We start from the raw sequence: 10,353 nt of genomic DNA, 5'->3' as shown, positions 1-10,353 counted from the left end.
TATTGTAATAACTATTATTTCTGTAGTCAACACTTTTGGTGGAATTTTTTTTTCATTTTTTTCCTTAGGACTTGTCAAGTTTTGATAATGGATTGAAAAGTAATTTTATCTTATGAAAATGTCTTTAAGATTGTTACATTTTTCTGAATATCTGTATTATTATTAAAAATGTATTAAACTTAAATAAAAGATGGGTTCAAAGAAGAGGCAATGATAAATAAAATAAAATGCGATCAAGATATGTAAATACAAATACATTTAACATCTATTTCATGTTGGGATCAGGAAGAGATTTTCTGGAAGATAGAAGATGATGGGAAAGGCTGGAGCAAATAGCACAGCAAGGGAGGGTGTTTGCCTGGCAAGAGGCCTACCCAGGTTTGATTCCTGACATCCCTTATGGTACCCCAGAGCCTGTCAGGGGTGATTTCTGAGCGCAGAGACAGGAATGATCCCTGAGCACCGCCAGGTGTGGCCCCCAAACAAAACAAAACAAGATGATGGGAATCCCCAGGGTGAATTAGGTGCAGAGTAACTGGGTAATTAATGAGTTTACTGAAAGAAGGAAGAGCATAGAGTGAGGCCATATACAAGTGCCTAGAAAAAAAAATGGCACTCTGGAACATTCCATTTGGCAGTTTTAGAGGATGCTTACATACTATCATATATTATGTTGACAACATATATTGACAAAAGTATATAATATATACTTGTATATTATATTGACAAAAATAATATTTAGTAAAATACTTAATAAAATTATAACACATTTATAAATGTACTTGAAACTAGTTTACCATACATTTTGTGAGTGGAAATCACTGCTTTACTTGGCTCAGCAAAGCTACATGAATACATTTATTTAAATGATACTAAGATGCCCTCTTTGACTGACTAGCATCTTTCTCTCCCCTCTAGAATTTAGTATATACTAATTCAGAAAGGAAACAAAATTGCCACAATAAATAATAATATGCTTTATTACAATAATTTAGTTTGAAGAGTTAAGACAGAACATAATTTCAACAAACAATTCGATATTACTCTTTCTCTGAGAAAATTCCTGTGACTTTGGGTCAAATTCTGAACCAAAATAACTGTTAAATTATTGATCAGTTGAGGCCGGAGAGATAGCATGGAGGTAGTGTGTTTGTCTTGCATGCAGAAGGATGGTGGGTCAAATCCCGGCATCCCATATGGTCCCCTGAGCCTGCCAGGAGCGATTTCTATATATTGACCAGTTTTCAATTAAAATTTTAAAATTGAATAATTAGGAAATACACAATTACAAAGTTGTTGATGGTTGAGTTTCAGTAAGTGTTCCAACATCCATCCCTTCACTAGTGAACACTTCCTTCCAGCAGTTCCCTCCTTGCCCTTGCCCTCGCCCTCTCCCTTCCCAGCCTGCCACTATGGCAGAAACCTCTCTCTCTCTCTCTCTCTCTTTCTGTCATTTTTTCTTTTTCCTTTTAGGCACTGTGGTTTTCAATACTGTTATTGAAGGTATCATATAAGTAATATCACATCACCTCTTTTCAGTATCCAGTTCTGGTCCAGAGTGATCATTTCCAATTATTATTGTCATACTGGTCCCTTGTCTGTCCTTCATCCCCTTTGAGATAAGATTCTTCATGGCCCTTGTTTCTATTACAGTATCTTTGGGTATTATTCTCATACTATGCTTAAAGGAAAAATGTAAAGAAAAAACTTTAGACCTAAAAACAGGGTGTTCTTACCTAACAACATGAGTCAAGGAACCAAATACAGGCTCTAGAAGAAATTATTTCACAATCCCCAAAGTACATTACACTCTGTTAAGTTCTCAAAAAAAAAAAAAGTCTTCCTTTGTAAACCAGAGGACAAAGCTGTAATTCAGAGATCAGGGATATGGTAGATTATGAAGATTTTATGAAGCAATCTGAGAGTCACAGGGTAAGCCACAGTTATAGACCTTAGGAAGTGATGAAGGAAGTCCACCTTGCAGATAAGATAAAGTTTATTTTCAGGTCATAACCAGGATGGCACAAAAGCCCATTTTAAGGCACAGTTCTGAGTTCATTTCTGGCTGAAGGTAGATGTATCTCAAATGTCACTGGGGATTAAACTGCAGTATCACACTGTTGGTTACCTGGCCTTTTTGGCATGGGAGAAGAAAAAGATTTTCTAAGCTCTTTTTTTCTTAGCAAGAATCCATGCAGAAATTCATGATAAATCCAAAAATAGGGTACAAGATACAGAGGAGTTGGGCCAATTTTTGAATGATGGGAACTTAGTAGGTCAATTTACCAAGACAAGATGTTTCAGGTGGAGAACCTCCCAGTTTCAAGAAAAAAATTGAGGTTCCATCCTTAATGAATAGAAACTCCTTTCAGTAGCTACAATTTTTCCCAATTAAACTCACCCATACAAAAATCTTGCCACAAAATACAAAGGAGACCAATTGGGATAATGATGACAAATCAACAAAACCATTAACTTAGTTTTAGCAAAAAAAACATGCTAGAAAAAGTTATCTAAAGTAGAGTCCTATAAATAAAATTAAAAACGGGGGAGAACTAAAATTACATAAGAAAAAGAAAGTAGAGGCATATACAAATCAGAGAAATACACCCATAATATCTATACAAGAGGTGAATATCTTCTTTGAGTCTAATTGAAAAGATCTGGAATAAAGAAGAATCTGGAAAGCTTTTTCAGCCATCCATGGAGTCTTGAGAAGCCTGAACAAATGATTCATAACTGTCACTGGTAAGCAGAACTCTGAAATCCACGGGCCTCTTCAAAAGGCCAAATCAGAAGCTTATAGCAGAGATGACTGGAGGTGAGGAGGGAGTTTCTGTATAAAGAAAGTTATGGGCTGAGGAAAGAGAGGATTAGCTCTGGCAGAAAGCATCAATCATTTAAAAGAGAAATGAGGGAAAAAGGATTGTATATTATATATACAATACATATGGACAAAAGACAATACAATGAACAGATATAAGGTGCCCACCACACACATACAGACTCACACACACAGTTAACCAAATTTTAAATTGAAAGGGATCCAAAGGTAACAAATGAAAAAGTCACCTGGAATGATTTAAAGCACTTCAAAATAGAATAGCCAGCAAGTCAGGTAGAAAAATTACTTCAAAATCACAAAAACTTCCAAGAATCGAGAAGAACATATTTGAATGGGAATTTATGAGCATAATGAGTATGGAAAATACTTTTAACAATAGTGAAAAGTAAATTTATACTACTTTGAGTAATGACAAAGAACACTGAGAAAGAGTCCAAATAAAAAATTATAGATTCAAAAAAATTATAGATTCACTAACACTGTGCATCTAGATTCCATCCTGAAAACAAACTGAGGGTAAAGAAATAAGATATATTAGTAGACTACAAAAAGCCCTGAAAAGTATAATATACTATTATATTATAAAATTGAACAATATTATTAAATGCAGAAGCCTTTTTTGGAAACCTCTGGAGAAAAACATAATTATGTTGTATTCATAATTAAATGCAATCATGAATAATATAAAAATGTTAGAAAATCACCACAAGGTTCATTGTATTGGGAATCCAGAGTTTTCAAACTCATTCTGCAGCTCTTTCTGTGGAAAAGGCCATCAAACATTAATAGAAACTGAAAAGGAAAGGGAATAGTTAGCTGGAAATAGTCGAATCAGACGTTGTAGGTCTCTGTGAAATATAAAAAAGAATATAAGCTGCTGAAGACTTCACTGCTGTACTGGAGACTTCTGTGACATTCTGGACTTCAAATTTAATCCAACGTTGTCTTGAAGCATTTTTACAATAGGATGTACAGTGTCCAGAATAAAGCTCACTATAATGATTCGAAACTGATGATAAATTGTACTTTTCAGAGTTATCTTTTTTATTATTTTTTAAATATCTTTATTTAAACACCATAATTATAAACATGTTTGTAGTTGGGTTTTAGCCATAAAAAAATAACACCCTTCTTCACTACTGCAACATTACCACCACCAATATCCCCAAGTCCTGGAGTCCTCCCCACCCCTTTCCTGTATTCGAGACAGGCATTCTATTTCCCTCACTCGCTACCACTGTGATGATAGTTGTTAGTGTAGTTATTTCTCTAACTGGGCTCAACACTCTTCGTGGTAAACCCCATTATTATTTTCTGTCCACTTATGTTGTAAATCACTGGGCTAAGGTTTCATACAAGTTGAGAGCACTGGTCTGTTCAGGAGGATATGGTTTCTCAATATCTGTGGCTGCAAAATTCTTCTTACCCTTTGCCCTAGAAATACCTGTTTCACCAGCATTGGGAGAGAAATAAATATACAGACATGACACAACTCACAATTTCCTATGTGCAAAATATATGTCTCTTAGATCTTCATTCTGCATGTGTGGTCTCATAAATTACCTGAAAGTAGAATTTAAAAATGATGAGCAGCACAGATTCTGAGTGTATAAAGAGTTTGCTTAATGTGGATACCCATATAGCACTTTCTCCAAACAACATAGAAAACAATGCAATCACCTCACAAAATTTTCTCCTGGTCCAGCCCCACAGGCTACAACTGTTATAATTTCTAATACTATTAATTAATTTGACCTATTGTTAGGCTCTGTTAAATGAAGCCATACAGTTTTTCTTTCTTTTTTTTTTTTTTTTTTTTTTTTGTAGTTTTTGGGTCACACCCAGCAGTGCTCAGGGGTTATTCCTGGCTCCAGGCTCAGAAATTGCTCCTGGCAGGCACGGGGGACCATATGGGGTGCCGGGATTTGAACCGATGACCTCCTGCATGAAAGGCAAACGCCTTACCTCCGGCCCATACAGTTTTTCTTAATTCAGCCTAATATTTTGGGGCTTTGTCTTTAAGATTCTTTCAAAGTACTGCATGCACAAGTATTCGTTCATTTTTTAAAATCAGTTTTGTTAAAATACGATTTACCTAAAATAAAATTAAATAATTTAAGTGTACAACAAACTTAAACAAAATTATTAATTTTAAGACAAAATTATTATTTTTGAAGTTAGAAAAATTAAAATTCAGGTGCTTAATCATAATAATATGTATATTTAGAACACCCCCCAAAAGTTTGAGTGGGCTCCCTCTCCCCAAGATGACTACTAATCTAGTTTCTGTCAGACTTATCTTTTAACTCAGTGCTGAACTGTGATAAATTGAAATCTTCTAAAGGGAAGATCAGATGTGTTTGTAGTTTTATTTTTTTCATTTGCTTGACATCAACAAAAAAGCATTTCAAATGTATTAACAGTACTGGTGTTCATTTCCATCTATCTATCTATCTATCTATCTATCTATCTATCTATCTATCTATCTATCTATCTATCTATCTATCTGTTTCTTTTTTCAAAAAATCCCTCTTAATGTTGTAAAAATGGTATAAACCTTATTATCATATCTCAGTTCTTCTTTAAAAATAAATTAAGACAGTCTTGTAATGTACATTTATCTGTAGATGTAACAGGTAAAGACAAATGAATAAACATCTCATAAACCTCAGATTCTTGGTGGCAGGTGAAGCATTGAAGTATGTATTTGAACTGGCCTTGGAAAAAGAGCATAGTTAACAGACTCATGAGACTGTGTTCCTGCCCGGATTGTTTTAAATTTTCACTATTCATAGGGTGATTAGCACTTCCATTTAAAGATCTTTCTTGTCTAGTAACTTTGATCAAATCCTGGTGTAGACCATCTATGAAAATCATCAGGAGTTTATGAGTATCTTGTTGATTGTGTCCAGCAAACTGGTCATTAAAGTGACCATTAGCTATTTTATTTATTTTATTTTATCTTATTTTATTTTTTGACCATTAGCTATTTTAAAGTCTTTGGGATTGATATATCTGAGATATCCACCCCACAAGGTTTTGATAATCTTGCCAAATTCTTCTGCTAATTTGCCTTTATGTCCCAAAGGATTTAACCTGTTAATGTTCTTCTTATAATACTCCTGATAAAAATACTGTGTCAAGTTTGGAATATTATATAAGCATTGCAGTATTGAGTTCATGTAACATGAGTTTCCCAAATTTTGAAGTCCAGTGAGAGCAGGTTCCACTCTCTCATGTTCTGCTCCGAGATTTGGGGGCTGGTCACTATTAACAATTTCAAACTGTAAGGCTTGAGTGCAATGTCTGCTACCTGTTGTGGAGGTTTCAGCAATTTTACTGTTGCTGTCAGTCTCTTGAGTGGTTTGTGTTCGATCTGATGGAGGGTTTGCAGTCACAGGTGTCTGAGTTTTCTCATTTGTGAGCACCCAGTTCTTGAAAAGGTGAAGTGGAATCCAGAATTTCTTGGTAGAGTTGTCATCTGTGGAAACATAAGCATATCCTCTCCCTCTAGTGAGGAGATAGACAGCAATCATTCTAATCATCATTCTTAATCCAGACAGGGTATGAATTGTTTCTTGTATCTGAGCGCCCTCTTTAAAATACCTGTCAGCAACTGTGTAAGATTCTTCCTTGGGTAAATTCAGGTAGTTTCAATGTAAAAACAGTCAATTATAAAGGTCAGTCGGTGGCAAACTTCTTTTTCTGTATTTTAGTAATTGAGATTTTTTTGAGGGGGCCACACCAGTGATGCTGAGAGTTATTCCTGGCTATGTGATCAGAAATTGCTCCTGGCTTGGGGGACCAAATGGAACGCTGGGGGATCAAACTGTGGTTTGTCCACCTTACCGCTCAGCACCACTGCTCTGACCCCAGTAATTGAGTTTTTAAAGTCCTGTATGCCCTTTCTACTATACCTTGTCTGCAACAATTACAAGGTATTCGTGTTATGTGCTTACTTTGCCACTCTGCAAAAGAAATAAAAATTTTTACTGGTGTAAGCAGGGTCATTGTCAGTCTTTTTTATTGAAATATTGGTTGGTTTCTGGGCCACATCTGGCAGCGCTCTGGGGCCATTCCTGGCTCTGCACTCAGAAATTGCCTCAGGCAGATTGGGATGCTGGGACTCAAACCAGGTCCCACCCAGGTCGGCTGCATGCAAGGCAAATGCCCTATAGCTATGCTATCTCTCAGGCCCCATTATTAATCTTAATATAATATGAAATTCCCATCATAGAAAAACATTGCAGTACAAAGGTACAAACTGCTTTAGCTCTCTGTGAAGACATACGCATTGCCCATAAAAATTGAACATATGTGTCAACAACCACATGGAGATAGGGTTCTTTGTGGAAAGTCTGTAGTATAAGTAATGTCCATTTGCCAAAGTTCATTAGTCTGTAACCCTTGAGGATTTGGTCCAGCTACATGAGGTGCACAAATGGTACATTCTTCTACAATTTGCTTGGCTTGTCTCTATGGAATATGATAATTCACATATAGGCGGTGAGCATTTGTATGAAGAACGGTATGTTCTTCAGAAGGTGTTTTAAATGAAGCCATTGCCAATTGATTTGAAATCTTATTCCCCTGAGCTATTGTCCCTGGAAGATCTGAATGGACTCTTATATAGGTGATGAATATGGGCTCAGAACATTTCCGGAGAACATGTTGCAATTGTTTGAGTAAATTCTGTATTATCTGGTTATTAGCATTGAGGGAGGCTGTAATTATACCAGGAAACAGACCAACCAAGTAAGCTGAGTCACTTACAATGTTACACGGTCTTGTTATGTGGGAGAGCAATGAAATCAGACTCACTAGTTCCACCTGTTGAACAGACGTGTAATTTGTAAAAACTATTGTTTTCAGTGAAGCTCCAGATACACTGCCCTTTCCCGATGATGATCCATTGAAATAAAACACCAGGGCATCAGGTATTGGTGATGACGGAATAATTAAAGAAATAACAAAAAAGATGCCACGGCAGCTCAAGTGGAGTCTGTGATATGGTGAAAGCCATGTTCTTAGACCTGAGGCAAAAGCTTCTTGAAGTTAGTCTCCTGGAGCAGTCACATGTTGTCCCAGAGTAAGAAACTATCCTCCACATCATGCACTGCTTCTGGGAATAATGATGACTGTTTTTCTTACTCCATGTTACAGTAACCTGGGCACACTGGGTTCTATAGAAAACCCACAACATAATTATTTGAGAACACGTTAATGATTTTACGAATCGCACAGAAAATTCCGAGAATAATTTTTTAGAAAAGAAGTCTTTAGCAGAAAATCAAGAGATTTTGCTTAAAAGCTATCACCAATATTTTGTGCTTAAAAGCTATCATTGATATTTTTAAGAATAATAATAGTAAGAATCAGTTAGCCATAACTTTGAATCAGTTATAAGTAGGAAAGTCTCTGCTAGAAGAATCAAGAGAAAAGCCCATAGCATAAAAACTGACAGCTGGAGACACTTGAAGGACTGTGAGATTCATATGAGTGTCCCTATAAAAAGGCAGAAATAAATCAGGTAAAAAAACAGGATATTTTATGTTCCTAAGAAAAAGCAAGACACATGGTGGTTATAGCTAATACAGGGCAAAAGATGGGAATCATCTATATATAGGACTAGACTATGGTCCACTTAGCATAGGATTAACTACACCTGATCCCTCACCTTATTTAGGAGTGTATGATGAGGCTGGTAACAGAGGAGTGCTGAATGAAGGAAAAAGTGTCTTGTTATAAATTTCTCTTTTTAGAAATATTATTAGGAGCACTGCCTCTTTTATTTCATCTTACACAGGAACAAAAGGATTTACTAAAAAGGCAAATAAAGAAGGCTGTGGAAGATTTGTACCAAAGCAGTACATGATTGGAGACCTAAACCTGGACCCCCAGACACAGATTTAAAATGGTGAATTTATAACATATTAAATATAATAAAAATCCTGCTCACAATTCAGGCTGGGCAGGTTTCTAAAATCAAGTAAAGATTAACCACATTAAACATTAGTCTTAGGTTTATAGTTAATATAGACAATTACCAGAGTGCCATTGTTTAAAAATAGTAAGATTTGATCTGACTCTTGATAAGGTCAGCATGCCTAAAAAATTGCTAATATGTGTTAAATATATGTTGGAACAAGGAACCTGTAAATTGATGTATTTTGATTTTTTTGCCAATATCCTGCTGTTAAATGTATAAATAACCTAGAGAAATAAATGCAGTTGCTCTGTAGCAGAGGCTCAGGCCAAAGCTCTTAGCCACTTTCCAGCACCCAAGACTTCGAGTCTTTTGTTATGCCGACCCCTTGCCCACCTCTCTTCTGAGGAGGACCCAAGTGCTGCCCTTAGACGGCTGAGGGGTCTGAGAGGAAGGATTGATTAAATTTCTTTTTTTAGGTATTGGCAGTACTTTTATGTCTGGGTCTTGCTTTAATGATAAGGGCAGAAATCAGTTCCAAATAGGGCACTATAGTACAAGCTTGTTTATTATGTAAATAAACCCATTCCAAAGGCCCCAAAGAGTTGAGTGAGAGCAGCTGTTGTCGAATCAGGTGTTGAAAATATCAAAAGATATACCTTCTCTCCAGGAATAAACATGAAAAGATAGGATTTTTGAGGCCTGTCTAAGAAATAAATCCAATTCTTTCTGAGCTGCTGAATTCAAGTATCTTGGGCTTTTCAAGGTGGGGTCTTCCTCCAGGGTTAGAAAAAGATTAGTCATCTCAGAATTTGAGATACCAAGGGATGGGCGGACCCAATTCAAGTCCCCCAGGAGTTTCTGAAAATCATTAAGAGTTCTGAGTTTTTCTGGTTTATAGAGATCTTTTGAGGGTGCACAGACATTCAATATAATATGAAACCCAAATATTGGAATGGTGGCATAGTCTGGATTTTTTCATCTTGAAGCCTATAAACAGTAACAAACGAATACAAATCTTGCAAGTCTTTCTGATTAGGCAGGGCTAACAGGCTGTCATCAATGTAATGAGCTATTAGCGCCTGAGGGAACTTTTCATAAGTAGGGCTCAAGATCTTATCCATGAAAAACTGACACATTGTTGGGGAGTTGCTAATCCCCTGAGGGATTACATCTGGATGTACAGGAATATGGTAAGAGCAGTCTTTAAAGTCTATTATTATCAAGAGCCAATCATTTGGGATGACTACAGGTGATGGTAGGCCAATTTCAGCATATTGTACTCAGCTTCTTTGGTTTTGCAGTGGAAAAGCAGTTTGGACTCTCCATGATTTTCAGACAGTTGTTAATATATGTTTAACTTCACCTCAGCATGTTCAATGAGAAATGTTTTAAATGAAAGGAGTTAAAGCCAAACTTTTTAGTCCAGATAATACTAAAAAGAAAGTATCTATTTATAATATTATAATAATGTAATTATATAATATTATAATAAGTATAATATTTATATTATGAAATGCTGTTGGGGGAAAATGAATTCTTTACTGTGCAAAACCAGACTGCATTACCCCCAGCTGTTTTG

The sequence above is a fragment of the Suncus etruscus genome, chromosome 10, assembly GCF_024139225.1.
Source record: "Suncus etruscus isolate mSunEtr1 chromosome 10, mSunEtr1.pri.cur, whole genome shotgun sequence".
NCBI lineage: Eukaryota > Metazoa > Chordata > Mammalia > Eulipotyphla > Soricidae > Suncus > Suncus etruscus.
Note: the sequence above shows the minus strand (reverse complement) of the source record.